The sequence below is a fragment of the Canis lupus genome, chromosome X (genome assembly GCF_003254725.2).
Source record: "Canis lupus dingo isolate Sandy chromosome X, ASM325472v2, whole genome shotgun sequence".
NCBI classification, from domain to species: domain Eukaryota; kingdom Metazoa; phylum Chordata; class Mammalia; order Carnivora; family Canidae; genus Canis; species Canis lupus.
In genome coordinates, this window is record NC_064281.1 from 57,485,918 (window position 1) to 57,506,397 (window position 20,480).

General features: G+C 36.8%; 1 long non-coding RNA gene and 1 pseudogene across 1 annotated transcript in view; one reads left to right on the forward strand and one right to left on the reverse strand.

Annotated features, from left to right (window-relative positions):
- LOC112671859 (elongation factor 1-alpha 1-like) overlaps positions 1–13,568 on the forward strand; it is a 74,646-nt pseudogene extending 61,078 nt beyond the window's left edge.
- The window catches only part of LOC112671863 (uncharacterized), a 170,540-nt gene that overhangs the window by 35,160 nt on the left and 114,900 nt on the right, over positions 1–20,480 (reverse strand). The gene's annotated exons all lie outside the window — the stretch shown is intronic.

A 20,480-nucleotide genomic window follows, 5' to 3' on the forward strand; every position in this document is an offset into this window, starting at 1 on the left:
TCTGTGGCAGCTAGGGGTTAAATTCAGTGGCTAGGGGAACATGCAGGTGGGTGTGGTGCATGATGGTGGCTGGGGACACATTGGCTGGACATAGTGTGGTGGGTGGGTATGACTCACAACTGCAGCTGTGCACCCTGTTGGCTGGGTGGGGCGAATTCAGGGGTTTAAGAAGATTTTCCCTGAGGCCAGGGCTGAAGCTAGCAGGCTTGAAGTGGGGGAGTCTTCAGGAGACATCTTGGGCAGGGTGTACTGCTAGCAGGTTAGGTTACAAGTGTCTATGTAGCCGAGCAGCCCTGCCATCCACGGGTAGCTCTGTGTTTATGCTGGGGGTCAGGGGAAGAAAATGGCACTTCCTCACTCCCTTGATTTTGGAGAAGTCCTTCAACATACTCTGAAATCAGAATGAACAGATCTGTTTCCCATTTGCCCCTGGTGTTGTATAAACTTCCGTTTTTATGTTGCCTTTCCATGCAGGCTGCTGTCTCTTTAAGGCCAGTGATCCAGCTATAGCTAGCCTTTGTGGTTTACCCAGTGCTGCATCAGCCCACTTTTAAAGTTACAGGCTCCCAAGTCCTACTGATTTTACACACTGACGGAATTCAGCCCTTTTGGTATGTATATATGTATGTCTGTTTGTATGTAGTTAGTTTTATTGGAACAAAGCAACTTGTACACTTTTTTTTTTTTTTTTTTTTTTTTAACTTGTACACTTTTAACATTTAAAACAGCATCTGTCCTTTCAAGTGAAACACAAAGAAAATTTAAAAATAAATAGGAACAAAACTGTCATAGAGAATGTCAATTTCAACTAAGATCCTATAGGTTCTGTTGATCTATGGAGTGGCACAGGGCTCTAGTCATAAGTAGAGAATATAATTTTAAAAGTGTCATCTTAAACTGTAAGGATAACCATTAAACATCAAAATTAAACGTGTCATAACAGAAGCCATGTTGTCAAAATGCCCGCTTAACTCACCCAGGCATCTCAAATCCACCCTTTGTTAATCTTCAGTAATCCCATTTTTAAAATTCTTTTTTTAAATAAGAGAAAGTAGAGAGATCTTGGCAAATCCTAACTGTCTATATTCACATAGAGACACAGTGTAATTTCTGAGCCCAATATACAGAGAGAGGAGGAAAAAAGCTAGAATTCTGTTCATACCTAGAATTCTGTTCACTACTATACAGGGGCCTAGCAATTCTCCAGCAGGTTTTCCTTTTTTCTGACAGAGCACAGTAGTTGATTTCATAATGTTTTTGTTGAGAATGGAAGGGATAAAAATGAATTTGGAAAGGAAAGTGGTAGAGATTCTTTTCCCATTGTATTCTGCTGAGGGTTTTTCCTCCCAACATAAGTTCAGAACCATGTTAAAAAAGGAGAGAAAAGTAACTTCAAAAAACAGAGTGAATGAGCAGAAGAGGAGGAAAAATGAAGACTGCAACTTGCTCCCAAGGACTGTAGAAAATTAAAAAAAGGAAGGTTGGAATACATTAGTGTTCTATTAGTTATCATCTTCATCCTCCTGACCTTCCTCTGCTCCCTCATCCTCTTCACTTTCATTCTCATCTCCTTCTTCATCATTATCTTTTTTTTTTTTTTTAAGGATTTATTTATTGGGGAGAAAGCAAGTAAGCAAGGGGAGGCGGGAGAGAGAGAAATCCTCAGGCAGACTCCTGGCTAGATGAGGAACATCATCTCATGATCCCGAGATCCCGAGGTGAAACCAAGAGTTGACACTCAACCGACCGAGTCCCCCAGGCATCCCTTCATCAGTATTTTCCAGTCCTTTGTCATCATCACCATCTTCTCTTTTCCCCTTCATCATTCATATCTGGAACCAAGTAGTACTGTAATGGATTTGGCCCAATACCATCTTTGATATAACCTCTCCTGACTCATCTGCACCAGCCCATCTGTTTGTTTTTTTTTTTTTTTTCCAGCCCATCTGTTTTTTAAAGCCAAACATGGGATTCTTCCTTGTGTGAGCTCCCTGGTGTTAAGAGTCCATTTCTTTGCCCTCTCTACATACATGCAGCTCCCTCCCCTCCTGTGGGCAGCCTCTCAGTGCCTTTCTGACCTTCCTAAGCTTTCAGATGCAGCTTCTTCTCTAGATTTACCAGTGGAGTTTTGTTAGTCTTTGGGTTCTCTGATTTATTGGTTTGGATGAGGATGATATCTAGTTGTAAACATAGAATAGGGTGAGCTCAGGGTCCTACTCTGCCATCTTCCACCTCCTCCTGATGTAAATATGTGTTATTCTTTGAGAAAATTACACCTTTCCTTTTTCTAGGCTATTCATGTAGAATTTTATGTCAAACTAGTCAGAATTGGGCTGGTTTTAGAGTTTGTTACTATGGTTTCTCTCTGCAGCAGAAACTTGGAACCATGTAATGATATTTTATTGTTGTGTCCCTGTGTGGTTTTGGGTTTCTCCCTTTGCACTGCTTCCCAGAGAAGGTCTGTCTTCAGCTTTCCTCTGTATTCTTCTTATTTCACTCAGTGCTTGTCAGCATATGTTTGGAAGTAGAAAAGGGGACCTTTTTTTTTTTAATGTTTGGATTAAGACTCAGTTTTAAGCAGGCATTGTGAATCTGTGTTTAGGGGCATGGCCTTCACAAGTCTTCTTGCACCTTCAATTATAATGCTACTGCCAACATGTATTTTGGTTCCTCCTCCAGGACTAAAGCTTTCGTTGCTTTTTCACCCCTTACCCAGATATAGTTGGTTCTCACCACTGTGTCCCCACATTGTGCTCCTTAGGCTTTTATTCCTTAGGGAAGATGGGCCTGGTAATAATTTTGGATTGCCCTCTATTCCTCTACTCAGTGCTTCAGAGTACAGGTTTTAATGATCTTCCTTTTGGTTTAAGAATTTTTTTTTTTTTTTTTTTTAAGAGAGATAGGAAGGATCCATATGGGCAGAATTTTGGCATTACTTGCTGCTCCCCTCCCCCAAATAGCACCAAGGGAATCTTTCTCTGTGATCTTCCCTGTGGCCACCTGTTTGTAAAAACTCCATGTTTTTTGAAACGCCACCTCCACCAAGGGCTTGTCATTCTCATGATAGCCTACACTTGGCACTTAGCAGTATAATTTTTAGTTATACCTTCCTTCTTTCTTGCCACTTTTTGTGGCATTTGTTCCAGTGATCAAATGATCAGATTCTGTTTTTCACTGTAGGTATCTATCTTTCTTTAAATTTCTATATAATTTTTTGCTCTATGACTTTACTTATATGGTTAATAAAATCTGTAATTTGCAATTTGTCAAGCCCTTTTCTTAAGGGATGTAATGAGATGTAATGATGCTATTTGTAGCTTTCTACATGTCTGAGCTGTGTTGTCTTTGTTATTGTTTCTGTTTTTTATTTTTTCTTTTGTATTATTAAATATTTTTAGTATTCAATTTTAATGTTCTTTTAAATTTTTTGGTTATAACATTTAAATTTGTTGCAATAGGGATTACAATAAACATACCTAGTAATCACCTAACAGTTTATATAGATTTAATGTTTTACCACATTTTTTTAAAAAGCCATACTTTTTTTAAAAAAGCCATACTTTTTAAAATGATTTTTTAATAGTTGCCATGTGTTTTATATTTATATATTTTGAAGGCCCACCAGACTGTGTTATGGTTTCTCCTTTTAAGAGTCTTATGTATAATAAAGACCTTAGCAGGAGAAAAATGACCTTTTATATTTATTCAGTCATTTACCAGTTTTGTTCTTCATTTCTAAGGATGTTAGCTTCCCCTGGGTATCATTCACCTTCAGAGTAAAGAACTATTATTTCATCTCGACTTCATTTACAATGAATTCTCTTCATTTTCTTTAAGAATGTGTTCATTTCATCTTCATTCCTGAAGGACTTTTTCACTGGATAAAAAAGTGTTAGATGATGTTTTTTCTTCTTTCAGCACTTTGGTTTTTAATTTTTATTATTTTATAAAGATCTATCTATCTATCTATCTATCTATCTATCTATCTATCTATCTATTTTAGAGAGAGAGACTATGTGGGAAGGGGCAGAGGGAGAAGGAGAGGGAGAGAATCTCCAGCAGACTCCTCACTGAGGCTGGAGCCTCACTTGGGGCTCAATCCCACAATCCTGAGACCATGATCTGAAATCAAGAGTCCGATGCTCAACTGACTTAGCCACCCAGGCGCCCCTCTTCGCCCCTCTTGTTTCAACACTTTAAAGATGTTTTTCTACCATTTCTGTTTTCCATGGTTTTTGATGAGAAGTTTGTGGTAGTTTGAATTGTTGATAATCCATCTGAACTATGTTGCTTTTTGTAGCTGCTTTCAAAGCTTTTTATTTTTGTTTTTTAGCAGTTTGACGGCTGAAGGTGATATTTCTGAGTGTTTTTTTTCTTTCAGTTTATCTTGTTTGGATTTCCTGGATATAGTTGAATATGTAGATTTATCTTTTATCAAATTTGGAAAGTTTTCTGGTACTATTCCTACAAACATTTTTTTCAGTATAATTTTTTTTTCTCATTCTGGCACTCTGATGACTTGTACGTTAGACATTTCAATATTGCCTCCTAGGTTCTGAGATTCTGTTTTGTTTGATTCTTTTTGTTGTTCTGTTGCTTAGAGTGGGTAATTTCTGTTGATCTGTCTTCAAATTTATTGACATTCTTTTCTTGTCTCCATTCTGCTATTTAAGATCTCAAGTGAATTTTTTAAAAAGATTTATTTATTTGTTTGTTTGTTTGTTTGTTTGTTTGAGAGAGAGCATGAGCATACAAGTAGGGGGGAGAGGCAGAGGGAGAGAATCCTCAAATAGATTCCCTGCCGAGCATGAAGCTGACATGGGGCTCAGTTTCATGACTCATGAGATCATGACCTGACCTGAAACTAAGAGTTAGACACTTAACCAACTGAGCCACCCAGGTGCCCCCTCAAGTGAATTCTTTTTAGCATAGATACTGCATTCTTAGTTAAGAATTTCAGTTTGGGGAAAAAAAAAAGAGTTTCAGTTTGGTTCTTTTTAAGTGTTACTGAGATAAAATAATAGATTTATTCATTTTTTTGTGCACAATGCATTTATTCATTTAGTAAATTTGTATAGTGTGCAGCTGTCACCACAATCCAGTTTTAGGACAGTGTATTATTTCCAAAAATTCCATCAAGCTCATTTATAGTCAGTCCTATTCCCATCCTTAGTCCTGTGTTACTATTGATCTCTGTAAAAATTAGCCTTTCTTTGATAATTCATATAAATGAAATTACAGAATATTCATGATATTTTGATCTCTTTCACTTATTAAATTTTTTTGACGTTTATCCTTGTGGTAGCATGTATTAGTATATATTTTTTTATTTTTATTTTTTTAGTATATATATTTTTAGAGCTAAATATTATAGATATACCACATTTTTGTTTCATAATTCAACATGACAGAAATTTGACTTATATTCCTTTTATTTCCTTTGGCTATTATTAATAAATGTTGCTATGAAAATTTATGTACATGTCCTTTTATGTTTCCATTTTTCTTGAATGGAATAGCTGGGTCATAGGGTAAATATTCAGTTACCTCTTAAAGAAACTGCCAAATTGTTTTCCAAAGCAGCTGTACTATTTTACATTACCAACTGCAGTATGTGAGGGTTAACATTTCTCCACACCTTCATCATCATTTGCTGTTGTCTGTCTTTTTGATTATAGCCAATTTAGTGTGAAGTGGTATTTCGTTATGGTTTTATTTTACATTTACTTAATTAAGCTCTAATGAGATTGAGCATCTTTTCATTTGCTTATTGCTCATTCATACGATTTTGGTGGAATATCATTTAAATCTTTTTCCATTTCTAATTTTTTTCCTAATACATTGTGAAATTGCTTTATATATATACATATATGTATTTTGAACACAAGTCCTTTATCAGAAATATGATTTACAGATACTTTTGTCACTATGTAACTGGTCTTTTCATTTTCTAGAGTGTCTATCTGAAGCAATAAATTTTTTTTATTTTGATGAAGTCCAGTTTATCCGTTATTTTCTGTAGCTATTCTTTCATCAATTTTATATTATCTTGATTATTGTAGGTTTAAAGTAAGTTTTAAAATATGGTAACAAAAGACTCACTACATTGTTTATTAAAAAAAATTGAAAGTGTTTTGGGTATTCTGTGTGCCTTGCACTTATGATCAGCTTGCCCTTTTTTTTTTTTTTTTAAAGATTTTATTTACTCTTCAGAGACACAAAGATAGAGGCATAGTCAGAGGGAGAAGCAGACTCCCTCTGGGGAGCCTGATGCAGGATTCAATCCCAGGACTCAAGGATCATGACCTGAGCCAAAGGCAGATGCTCAACCACTGAGTGGCCCAGGTGCCTCGCCATCTTTTTTTTTTTTTTTTTTAAAGATTTTATCTATTTATGGGCAGTCTGGGTGGCTCAGCGGTTTAGCACCGCCTTCAGCCCAGGGTGTGATCCTGGAGACCTGGGATCGAGTCCCATGTCGGGCTCCCTGCGTGGAGCCTGTTTCTCCCTCTGCCTATGTCTCTGCTTCTCTTTCTCTGTGTCTCTCTCATGAATAAATAAATAAAATATTTAACAACAACAACAAAAAGATTTTATTTATTTATGTGAGAGAGAGCATGAACAGGGGGAGGGGCAGAGGGAGAAGTAGGCTCCTCACCAAGCAGGGAGCCTGATGCAGAGCCTGATTCCAGGACCTGGGATCATGACCTGAGCCAAAGGCAGATGCCCAACCAACTGAGGCACCCAGGGACTTCCCCATATTTTTTTAATACAAAAAAAAGCCTGCTGGCATTTCAGCATGGATTTCATTGACTTTATAGATCAATTTGTTGAGTGTTGTCTTTATAATAATATTGCATCTTTCAATGCAGGAACATAAGGTTTCCATATTTTTTTGTATTGTTCAACATGTAAATTGTTTTTTCTTTTGTGAAATTTATTCTTAAATGTTTTATTATTTTTGATGTTACTCAGAATGGAGTTCTCTTAATTCATTTTTGGATATTTTATTGCTTGTAAAGAAATAAAATTGATTTGGAGCCTTTAAAATTTTTTTTATTTTTAATTTTTTTGAATATAGTTCACACACAATGTTACATTAGTTTCAGGTGTACAACATAGTAATTGAACAACTCTAAACATTATGCTGTGCTCACTACAAGTATAGATATCTGTCACCATACAGTGCTATTACAATGTCACTGACTATATTCCTTTATTTTTTTAATTTTTAGTTTTTATTTAAATTCTTGTTAGTTAGCATGCAGTACAATATTGGTTTCAGGAGTAGAATTCATTAACTCATCACTTAATGTACAACACCCAGTGCTCATCATAACAAGTGCCCTCCTTGATATGTATTACTCTTCTCGCCCCTCTCCCATCCATCTCCCTCCATCTCCCCTCAGTTTGTTCTGTATTGTTAAGAAACTCTTAGGGTTTGTTCCCTCCCCTCCCCATATGTTCATCTGTTTGTTCTATTTTTAACTTTTTGGGGAACTCCATACTGATTTCCAGAGTCGGTGTACCAGTTTGCATTCCTGCCAACAGTGCAGGAGGATTTCTCTTTCTCTCCATCCTCACCAACACCTGTTGTTTTGTATGTTGTTAATTTTAGCCGTTCTGACAGGTGTGAGGTGGTATGTCATCGTGGTTTTGATTTGTATTTCCCTGATGATGAGTAATGTTGACCATCTTTTCATGTGTCTGCTAGCCATCTGGAAGTCTTATTTGGAAAAGTGTCTATTCATGTCTTCTGCCCATTTCTTTCTTTTTTTTTTTTTCTGCCCATTTCTTAACTGGATTGTATGTTTTTTGAGTTTAATAAATTCTTTATATATTTTAGATATTAACCCATTATCAGACATGTCATTTGCAAATATCTTCTTCCATTCTGTAGGCTGACTTTTAGTTTTGTTTATTGTTTCTGTCATTGACTATATTCCCTTTGGTCTAGTTTTTATTCTCATGACTTACTCATTCTATAACTAGAAGCCTGTATCTTTCACTCTCCTTCACCCATTTTGCCCGTTTCTTCACCCCCTATGTCACTCCCCACCATTATGGCAACCATCCTATATTTATAAGGCAATCTGTTTTTTTGTTTATTCATTTGTTTTGATTTTTGGATTCTTTTTCTTTTTAAAGATTTTATTATTTATTTATTCATGAGAGACACAAAGAGAAAGAGAGAGGCAGAGACACAGGCAGAGGGAGAAGCAGGCTCCATGCAGGGAACCTGACGTGGGACTTGATCCCGGGTCTCCAGGATCACATCCTGGGCTGAAGGCGGCGCTAAACCGCTGAGCCACCCGGGCTGCCCCTGTTTTTTAGATTCTACATATGAGTGAAGTCATAGGGTATTTGTCTTTCTTAGTCAAATTTTACTTAGTGTCCTACCCTTTAGGTCCATCCATGTGTTGCACATGGCAAAATCTCATCCTTTTTAGGGCCAAGTAATATTTCATTATACATACATATATATCTTACCTTCCTTATGCATTCATCTGTTGGTGGACACTTGAGTTGCCTCCATATCTCGATTATTGTAAATAATACTGCAGTAAATATAGGGGTGCATATAATTTTTTGAATTTGTGTTTTCATTTTCTTTGGGCAGATACCCAATAGTGGAATTAATTGGATCATACAGTATTTCGGTATTCAAATTTTTGAGGACCCTCCATACTGTTTTCCACAGTGGCTATACCAGTTGACATTCCCATCGTAAACATGAGGCTTTCTTTTTCTTTACATCCTTTTTTGTCTTTTTGATTTTGGCCATTCTAATAGGCATATAGCTCATTGTGGTTTTGATTTATATTTCCCTGATGCCAAGTGATGTTAAATATTTTTTCTTGTGTCTGTTAGCCATTTGTACGTCTTCTTTGGAGAAATGTCTGTTCATGTCTTCCCATTTCTTGCCTGGATTATTTGTTTTTTCGGTGTTGACTTTGATTAGTTCTTTATTGATCTTGAAAACTAGCCCTTTATATAATAGGATATTTGCAAATATCTTCTTCTCCTGGCGGTTGTCTTTTTATTTTGTCCACTGTTTTCTTTGCTGCACAAAAGCTTTTTTATCTTGACAAAGTCCCAATAGTTCGTTATTGCTTTTATTTCTCTTGCCTCTGGACATGTGTCTAATAAGAAGTTGTGGCAGCCAAGGTTGAAGAGGTTGCTGCCTATGTTCTCCTCTAGGATTTTGATGGATTCCCATCTCATAGTTAGGTCTTTCATCCATTTGAGTTCATTTTTGTGTATGGTGTAAGAAAATGGTCCTTTCATTTTCTACATGTGGTTGTCCAATTTTCCAAACACCATTTGTGAAGAGACTGACAAAGATTATATTATTTTTAATTAAAGTTTTAAAGAATCCTTTTTTGCATTGGGTTTGCCGCCAGAACACAGGTGTTGTGAAAACCACTGCTAAACCTAAACCAAAATGGGAAAGGAAAAGACTCACATCAACATCGTCATCATTGGACATGTAGATTCGGGCAAGTCTACCACTACTGGCCATCTGATCTGCAGATGTGGTGGAATCGACAAAAGAACTATCAAAAAATTTGAGGAGACTGCTGAGATGGGAAGAGGCTCCTTCAAGTATGCCTGGGTCTTGGATAAACTGAAAGCTGAACGTGAACGTGGTATCACCATTGATATCTCCCTGTGGAAAATCGAGACCAGCAAGTATTATATGACCATCATTGATGCCCCAGGACACAGGGACTTTATCAAAAACATGATTACAGGCACATCTCAGGCTGACTGTGCTGTCCTGATTGTTGCTGCTGGTGTTGGTGAATTTGAAGCAGGTATCTCCAAGAATGGCAGACTCGTGAGCATGCCCTTCTGGCTTACACACTGGGTATAAAACAACTAATTGTTGGTGTTAACAAAATGGATTCCACTGAACCACCCTACAGCCAGAAGAGATCTGAAGAAATCGTTAAGGAAGTTAGCACCTACATTAGGAAGATTGGCTGCAACCCTGACACAGTAGCATTTGTGCCAATTTCTGGTTGGAATAATGACAACATGCTGGAGCCAAGTGCTAACATGCCTTGGCTCAAGGGATGGAAAGTCACCTGTAAAGATAGGAATGCCAGTGGAACCACACTGCTTGAAGTTCTGTATTGCATTCTTTCACCAATTCGTCCAACTGATAAGCCCTTGCATCTGTCTCTCCAGGATGTCTACGAATTTGGTGGTATTGGTACTGTTCCAGTGGGCTGAGTGGAGACTGGTGTTCTTAAGCCTGGCATGGTGGTCACCTTTGCTCCAGTGTTACAACTGAGTAAACTCTGTTGAAATGGACCCTGAAGCTTTGAGTGAGGCTCTTCCTGGGGACAATGTGGGCTTCAATGTCAAGAATGTATCTGTCAAAGATGTTTGTCGTGGCAGTATGGCTGGTGACAGCAAAAATGACCCACCAATGGAAGCAGCTGGCTTCACGGCTCAGGTGATTATCCTGAACCATCCAGGCCAAATCAGTGCTGAATATGCACCTGTGCTGGATTGTCACACAGTTCACATTGCTTGCAAGTCTGCTGAGCTGAAGGAGAAGATAGATCGTCGTTCTGGAAAAAAGCTGGAAGATGGTCCCAAGTTCTTGAAATCTGGGGATGCTGCCATTGTTGATATGGTTCCTGGCAAACCTATGTGTGTTGACAGCTTCTCTGACTATCCTCTCTGGGCCATTTTGCTGTTCGTAACATGAGACAGACGGTTGCTGTGGGTGTCATCAAAGCAGTGGACAAGAAGGCAGCTGGAGCTGGCAAAGTCACCAAGTCTGCCCAGAAAGCTCAGAAGGCTAAATGAATATTATCCCCAATACCTGCCACCCCAGTGTTTATCAGTGGAGGAGGAACGGTCTCAGAACTGTTTGTGTCAATTGGCCATTTAAGTTTAATAGTAAAAGACTGGTTAATTATAATAATGCATCATAAAACCTTCAGAAGGAAAGGAGAATGTTTTGTGGACCCTTTGTGCTTTTGTGTGCGTGTGTGCCAGTTTTAAGTTATTAGTTTTTAAAATCCATACTTTCTAATGGAAACAACTTGACCAAAAATCTGTCACAGAATTTTGAGACCCATTAAAACAAGTTTAATGAGGAAAAAAAATAAAGTTTAAAAAAAATCTCTAAATTATTAATAAAATTCTGCAAAGAGGTATAATCCAAAAGTCACCCAAACACACACAGAGTATATTTAAAACATTTAAAGAATTATAAAACAAAGAGATAATCAAAATATCATAATGTGGTAGACCTACATCCAAACATATCTGTAATTAGATTAAATGTAAATGATGAAGCAAACCTTAGAGCCTGTCAGATTTGATTAAAAAATTATAACCCAACTGTATGCTATCTACAGGATACCCTATTTCAATATCCTAACATAGATATCTTAAAGGCAAGAGATTAGAACTTGATATAGCATGCAAACACCTATCAAAAATGGTTTGGGGAGGTTCAAGATGGTGACACAGGGTAATGCTGAACTCAGCTCCTTTAGACACCAGATCTATACTTATATATAGAATAATTCCTCCTGAAAAAGAACTGAGGGCTAAACAGCTTCTGTATAACAAAGGACAGAAAGAGACAACATAGAGAATAGTTGGAGACACATCGTAGTGAACATAAACCCACCCCGGATGCTTACAACTGCAGTAGGGAAGGATAGTACTGAGGGACCAGGAGCAGATTCATCTGTCCTGGGCCACAGAAAAACTGTATTTGAAAGAGGCAACTGGAATATAAAGGAACCAGTCCTCTACCACATGGTAGGTGGCCTGCTGGAATTCTCTCCAGGGTTGGAAGCACTGATGGAGCACTACTGTTTATATTTCCTCCCACTTTGGTAGTGCAGACAGTAGGAGGGCCTTGGCACTCTCACTGGCCTGCTACCTCAGTAAGCCCCAGCATCCTAGCCAGGTTTCATTCTTTTATATGTAGCTGTCTAGAAACTGGGCCACTTTCTTATACCATATACAAAAATAAAATCACAGTGGATTAAAGACCTAAGTGTGAGTCCTGAAACCATAAAACTCCTAGAATAAAACATAGGAAGTAATCTCTTAGACATCAGCATTTCAACATTTTTCTAGATATGTCTCCTAAGGCAAGGGAAATAAAAGCAAAAATAAACTGTTGAAACTACATCAAAATAAAAAACTTAGGCACAGCAAAGGAAACTATTTGTGCAATAAGGCAACCTACTCAGTGGAAGAAAATATTTGCAAGTGATGTATCTGAAGAAGAGTTAATATCCAAAATATATAAAGCTCTGTACAACTCAGCACCAGAAAACAATCCATTAAAAAGTGGGCAGAGGATCTGAATAGATTTTTCTTCCAAAGAAGACATACAGATAAGACATGATGCATGAGAGTATGTTCAACATCACTAATGATAAGGGAAATGCAAATCAAAACCACAATGAGATACCACCTAACTTCAGTCAGAATGGCTAATATCAAAAAGACAAGTTTTGATGAGGATGTGGAAAATTGGGAACCCTTGTGCACTGTTGGTTAGGAATATAAAGTACAGCCACTGGGGAAAATAGTATGGAGGCGCCTCAAAAAAATAGAAATACCATATGAGCCCATAATCCCACCACTGGGTATTTACTAAAGGAAACAGAAACACTAACTCCGAAAGTTCTATGCACCCCTCATTTTAGTGTAGCATTATTTACAATAGCCAAGTTACGGAAGCAACCCAAATGCCTCAATAGGTGAATGGACAAAGGTTGGTATAAATGTATATATATTTATTTACACACACACACACACACACGGAATATTAGCCATAAAGAAGAATGAGATCTTGCCATTTGTGACAACATGGGTGGACCTAGAGGGTGTTACTCTCAGTGAAATAAGTCAGTCAAAGACAATTTCCAATATGATTTCACTTATGTATAGAATCTAAAAAGCAAAACAAATGAACAACAACAAAAAAACCTTGGAAGAATCATAAATACAGAGAACTAACTGGTGGTTGCCAGAGGGGAGGTTGGTGGGGATGGGTGATATATGCAAAGGGGATTAAAAGGTTACAGACTCCCAAGTTATAAAATAAAGTCACAGGGATGAAAAAAATACAGCATAGGGAATATAGTCCATGATATTGTAATATGGCATGGTGACAGGTGGTAATTACATTTATCATGTTGAGCACAGGGTAATATATAGAATTGTTAAATAACTATTTTGTTCACTTCCAACTAACAGAACGCTGTCAACTATACTTTAATTTTAAAAAATGTCTGAGTGGCTATATCAGATAAAACAGACTTCTGGATAAAGGGGTATTACTAATGTTAAAGAGGGATGTTATTTCCTGATGATAAATGAACAGAGTAGACAGTAACCACAGATGTACATATACCTAATAAAAGTGATCCCAAATACATGAAATAAAACTGATAGAACTGAAGGAAAACACAGACAAATCTATAGTTATAATTGTAGAATCTATATTGCTATCAGTATTTGACGGACTAGAAAAAAATTTTCAGTGTTTGACCTGTTATGTTAGAATAATGTACTGAAAACAGTATAATACATTCTTTTCACATGCACATAGACCCTAGACAAGATAGACTCTATTTGGGGCTATAAACAAATGAACAAATTATAAGTAGTTGGCATAATTTGAGATATGTTCTGTAACCATAACAGATTTAAATAAGAAATATATAACAGAAATATTTGGAAAATCTCCAAATATTAGCTAAATTGCAGATTTCTAAAATCAGTACACAAAGGAAGCCTCAGGAATGAAAGTCTAATATATCAAATTATTTGTGACACCATCTAAAGCAGTAATTTAGTGGGAAACCTACAGCATTTAATATTTATGTTAGTAAAATTGGAAATATCTCAATCCATTAATCTAGGCTTCTGCTTTAAGAAAACCGAAAAAGAGAGGAGGAACTAAAACCCAGAGCATATAAGGAGATATTAGCAGAAATCAATGAAATTGGAAACAAACACTGAAAAAAAAATCACTTAAGCCAAAAGCTTCTTCCTTATAGAGGTATGAGTAGTATTGATAAATTTGTTGCTGTGTATGTGTGTGTGTTTGTTCATCAAGGGAAAAAAAATTCTCAATGAACAAATAATAGGAATTAAAGAGAGGCTGTCAGTGTGGACCTTGCAGAATTTTAAATAGGTGTAAATATGAATAATTCTGTGGCACAAATATGACATGAAATGAACCCTTTTTGAAAACTATCAGAAGCTTGGGACACCTGGGTGGCTCAGCAGTTGAGTGTCTGCCTTTGGCTCAGGACATCATCCCAGAGTCCCAGGATCAAGTCCCGCATCAGGCTTCCTGCATGGAGCCGGATGTCTGCCTGTGTCTCTGCCTCTCTCCCCCTCTGTGTCTCTCATGAATAAATAAATAAAATCTTATTTAAAAAAAAAAAAAAGAAGCTTACCAGAATTCACTGTATAGGAAACAAACATGACTATTTCTGTCACTGTTAGAAAATTAAATTGAGCTACGTACTTTCCAACAAAAATTCCTAACCATAATTGTTTCATTGGTGGATCTGAAATATCTAAGGATGACGTAATAGCAATTTGCAATATCTTTTTCATGAAGTATAAGAGAAAGTTATATTTCAACTTCATTTTATGTGGCCAGCATTACCCTGATACCAAAATCACAGAAAAGTATCACAAATAGAGACTGTAGAATCATATTACTCAAGAACATAGAAATAAAAATTCTCTATTAAGTATTAGCAAATTGTATTCAGGTTAATACATGATAACATTTGGTCTGGTTCAGAATCGAAAGACTAAGTCAATATTTGGAAGTCAAATCATCATACCCGCAAACTGAAAAGGAAAACATATCTCAATAGATGCAAAAAGAAAAGCATTTGACATTATTTAAATCTATTCCTTATAAAAATTGTTAGCAAATTTGGAAGAAGGCAACTTTATTAATGTGATAAATGTAATCTTGTAAGCATGGATGATTATATTAATTATTAAAGACCTTTCTAGGAATAGAAAGTGAGCAAGTATTTCATATTTTTTTTTTTTTTTTTTAGTATTTCAGATTTTACTACTACTATTCCGCTTAGCACTGGAAGTTCTATGCAGTTCCCTAAGGCAGGAAAAAGCAATCAAAAGTATATAGTGTATTTCTAAATACTAGCCATGTATATTTGAAAATCAAAATTTAATTTACAGTAACTGTCCCCCCCAACCCATGAAATACAAGTAAGTCTTGATTTGCAGAATATTATGGGACTGTAAAAGTGACTGCTAGCTGAAACCATGCAAATCAATGTTTATTAATTGAAAAATAATAATTGTTCTGTAACCTGAAAAATTGTGTCAAAATATTAAAAATTCTTATTGTCAATTATAAATGAAAACGTTTAAAGAATGTTTACTTTATTGCATGCAATAAAGTATAAACATTAGAATCATTTAAAATTGAGTATTTTATTTCATTAAAAATTGTCATGTTTCAATAGTGCTTTCTTGTTAAACTTCTAGAAAGGAGTATCTTATACTATAGTTGGCTAAATTGGCCCCCCTTTCTAAATTTAGATTTCCTTCCAACATTTCATCTTTTATGCTTTCAATGTTATGTATTTCTGAAATTCTCTTTAATATAATTTTTTTTTTGCTGATGTCACTCTCTATTGGATGTCTTCATTCTTTTCAGCACAATTACGATTCTCATTTATATTGATAAGTTTCTACAGGTGCTTATGTAGAATTCTCATATTATGATAATGTGAACATTCCCATTGTTAGCCAGTTATAACTATGTTTGCATTAAATTCAAATTTCCCATCTAGTAATATTTATTACTGCACTTTCATCTCTCAGTCTTTTCTGTTTTTTGATTGTGTATTTTGAAAGATGTCATTGGGTTCATCACTGAGGCAAGGATGCAACATAGCTACATGTTTTGTTTTTTGTACAACTCAATAATTGTTTTGCTGTGACCAATCACTTATAGATCTTAGAAGTAGTGAGGGTTTCAGTTTTGGAAGATGTCAGTCTATCCTAAAAATAAGTAAAAACTTGAACAGACTGAAAAGTTAACAGTGCTTCTTGGATCTGTAATAGAGGAGAAGACACAGGACAAATTGTTGCTCCCGAGTGTGGAGGGAAAAGTGAATATAAGGAGTCATGACTTAGTAGAGCAGAGATGAGCAGAAACCACTGCAGGAACCAGTGTCAGGATAGGAGAACCTAACTGTAATTGATGAATTGCTGGAAGCTTAGTGAGGACAAATGTGGGAGTTAAAAACTCCAGGGGGTTCAGTCATAGACCCCCAGAATATTGTGAGAATTACCTCCAGAGCTACATACTGGAGACAAATACTTTCACACTTCTGTCAGAGGGAAAGCAAAGGGAACCATTTTGAAATAAGCTAGAGTACTCTGTTCTTCAGAAGGACTGACCTCAGAAGAAATTCTATAAACAGAGCCTAAGTTACGTGGGGAAGAGAAATACCCAACTACAGCTCTTTATTGCCATGTCGCCTCATCTACTGGAACAAGAATAAAACTGAGAAACTTGTGGAGTCAGATAAGTTCAGAGACATAGACTCACTAAAAGATTGATATTTAATTGCAGGACTATAAAATGTTTCTCCTTCCCTCACACTTCATCATCATATCACTAAAAACCTGTTTACAGCTGTCATGAAAAAAATGAGGCTTATCTACAAGGGAAAAAATGAATTTGAAGACACAGAGCAAGTATCAGTACCAAAGATACCAGGGATGTTGGAATTGTCAGAATTTAAAACAACTGATTAGTATACCAAAGGCTCTAATAGGTGAAGTAACATTCCAGAAGAAATGAGTAATATAAGCAGAAAGGTGGAAATCCTAAGAAAGAACAAAAAGAAATACTAAGTATCAAAAATACTATAACAAAAATGAAGAATGCCTGTGATGGGCTTGTTTGTAGACTGGACCCAACTGAGGAAAGAGTTTCTGAGCCAAGAGACATATCAAAAAACTTTTATAAACAGAAAGGAAGGCGAACAAAAGACTGAAAAAGTAGAGTATAAAATAACTAATACTTGAAGTAATAATGACTAAAAATTTCTCCCAAATTAATGTCACCACAGATCTAGGAAGCTCAGCAAACACCATGTGTAGGATAAATGCCAAAATCAAAACAAAAAACCCAACTGTACTGAGGCATATTCTTTTTAAATTATAGAAAAACCAGAGCTAGAAAACCTGGAAATAATTCACAGGGAAAAAACACCATACTTACAGAAGAACAAAGGTAAGACACATTTTACTTCTCAGGAAACATGCAAGTGAGAAAGTGTACAGTGAAATAAAGTTATTAGAGAAAAAATAGAACCTAGAATTCTGCACCCTATGAATTTATTCTTCAAAAGTGAAGGAGAAATAAAGATCTTGGGCAAACAAAACTTGGAATTTTTTGCTAGTAGACCTTCCTTGAAAGAAATATTAAGTTATTTAGTGAGGGAAAATGATAAAGGTTGGAAAATTGAACCTACATAAAGTTAAGGAAGAGCATCAAATAAATAAGTGAAAATGAATAAAAACTTTTTTTTCAAAGACTTTGTTTATTCATGAGACAGAGAGAGAGGCAGAGACATAGGCATAGGGAGAAGCAGGCTCCCTGCAGGCAGCCCAAAGCGAGACTTGATCCCAGGATCATGTGAGCTAAAGGCAGATGCTCAACCACTGAGCCACCCAGGGGCCCTGAATAAAAACATTTTTTATTCTTAATTGATCCAACAGGTAAAGTTTGATAATACTAACAATGTATTCCATTATGTAAACATACTCATATGTATATGTTTTTGACATATCACATGCACATATGTATATGCTTATGTATACATACATATAAGTGAAATGAATGAAAGCAGTGATACAAAGAGTGGAAGGGAGGAATTAGGATTATTTTGTTATTATGAGGTACAACACCCAGGAAATGATATGGGGTTGTTTGAAAACAGACTTAGATTAATTGTAAATGTATATTGCACACTATGACAGATGCTAAAAAATAGTTACAAAGGAAATGTAACTGATACACAAAGGGGATAAAATGGAATCATATAAAAAAAACTCTAAAAAAACCAACAAAAGGCAGAAAATGATTGAAACAAAAATAGGAACAGAGTAAAAGGGCAGCAAATAGAAAAAAAGGAGTGAATATGGTAGATACTAAAGGAATTGTATCATTTTCAACTTCAGTTGTCTAATTGCACCAATCAGGAATTGTTCAGAGTAGGTAAAACAACAGCAACAACAAAAAAATCAAGACCCAACTGTATGTTACCTACAAGAAATGCATTTTAAATATAGACACATATAGGTTAAAACTAAATGCATGGAAAAACATACTGACACTAATGACAAAAAATGGAATAGTAGTTATGTTGGTTCCAGATGGAGTAGATATTAAAGCAAAGAAAGTTATCACGAATAAAGAAGGACATTACATAATGATAAAAGGTTCAATTCTTCAAGAAGACATAACAGTGTTAATGTACATGCATTTCACAACTGAATATCAAAGTATCTGAGGCAAAAACTATTTGAATTGCAAGGAGAAATAGATTATCCCATTACAGTTGGAGACTTCCAACACTTGTTTCAGTAGTTCACAAATCCAGTAGGTAGAAAACCAGTAAGGACATACTGGAAAGTAATAACACCATCAATCAACTGGACATAGTGAGTATCTGTAAACTACTTAATCCTACAACAGACACATTCTTCCAAGCTAACATGGAACACTGACCAAGGTAGAATATATTCTAGGCCATAAAACACACTTTAACAAATTATTTAAAGAATTCTACGGTGTATCCTCTAAGACCACAGTGGAATGAGATTAGAAAATAATAGAAAGATATATGAACAATCCCCATTATGTTGAGATTAGCAATACATTTCTAATTACCACATGAGTTAAGCAATATCATGAGAAATTTAAAAATAATTTAGAACTAAATGAAAATTGAAACCATACTTACCAAAATGTGTGAGATGTAGTGAGAACAGTACCCAGAGGGAATTTTCCAGAAGAAAATCTACAGCATTGAATGCATATATTAGAAAGCAGAATAAGAGAAATCATAACAATTAGAATAGAAATTAAAAGATAAAGACAAAATAAGTGAATCCAAAAGTTGGTTCTTTGAAACGATTCATAAAATTCATGAAACTATCCAGGCTAACTAAGAAAAAAACAGGATGCAAATTACTGATACTAGAAGTGAAAGATGGGACATCATTACAGATCATGTAGACACTGGAATGGTAATTAAAGAATAAACAACTCTATGCCCACAGATTTGATAAATGGAACAATTCCTTAAAAGACACAATTTGCCCAAACAATAAAAATAGACAATCTCATTAGGCCTATATCTATGAAAAAATTGAATTAATAATTAATAACCTTCCAAAACCAAAAGCACCAGTCCCAGGTTGTTTCCTGGTAAATTCTACCAAACTTTAAAGGACAGGAGGATACTAATATTTGTCAACAATCTTATAGGATAGAAACTAAGAGAATTTATCCTAACTCATTTATGAGGTTACCATTACTGTAGTATGAAAACCGGACAGGGGAGGGCAAGATGGCGGAAGAGTAGGGGTCCTCAATTCACCCAGCCCCACCAACTTACCTAGATTACTTTCAAATCATCCTGAAAATCTGCGACTTCGACCTGAGATTTAAAGAGTAACAGCTGGAACGCTGCAGAGAAGGGCTTTCGCTTCTAACAAGGTAGAAAGGCAGGGGAAAAAAAAAGAATCAAGTAGGGGAGGGGCCCCGGGAGGAGCCCGCTAAGGCCTGGTGGCGAGCCTCCAGGACAGGAAAGCCCAGCCCCGGAGAAGCAGGAACTTTAAAAATTCTGAACTGGATTCTTCCCGAACTGAAAGGCGCTTAGCAGGGAAATTGAACAGAATTGTAGGAGTGGCAGTGGAGGCTCCAGTCTCCTAGAGTCACTAATAGAGGAAGTGCGCTCCCCGTAAAGCGCACCACACCCCAAGGCGAATCTTGATAAAGGGGCTGGAGTGCATCCCGCCGGGCCTCGGGAGAAGCCGGTCGGTCAGACAGCGTCTCCGGACAGAGGGGTCTGTGCCCTGCTGCCTTCACGAGCCACACCCCGGGAGCACGATTCCAGCAGCACAGGCCCGGGATCCTAGGGCACCGGGTGGACATAGCCCGGACCCTGCACTTCCCTTGGGAAAGGCGGAAGCGTTGAGGACACAGGACAGCTAGGACTTTCCTGCTGCCGGGCACCCCCAAGCTGTGCAGGTCAGAGCACGTGCCCGGGAGGACCTAGACCAGTGCGGACTCGGGATTGCGATAGGTACTCCAAGGAGCTGACTCCAGAGCTGGAGACCTGGCGGCCGCCAGCGTGGTGGTTCCTCCTGGTGTCACCCTGTGCCTGGGAGGGTGGTGCCAAGGGAAC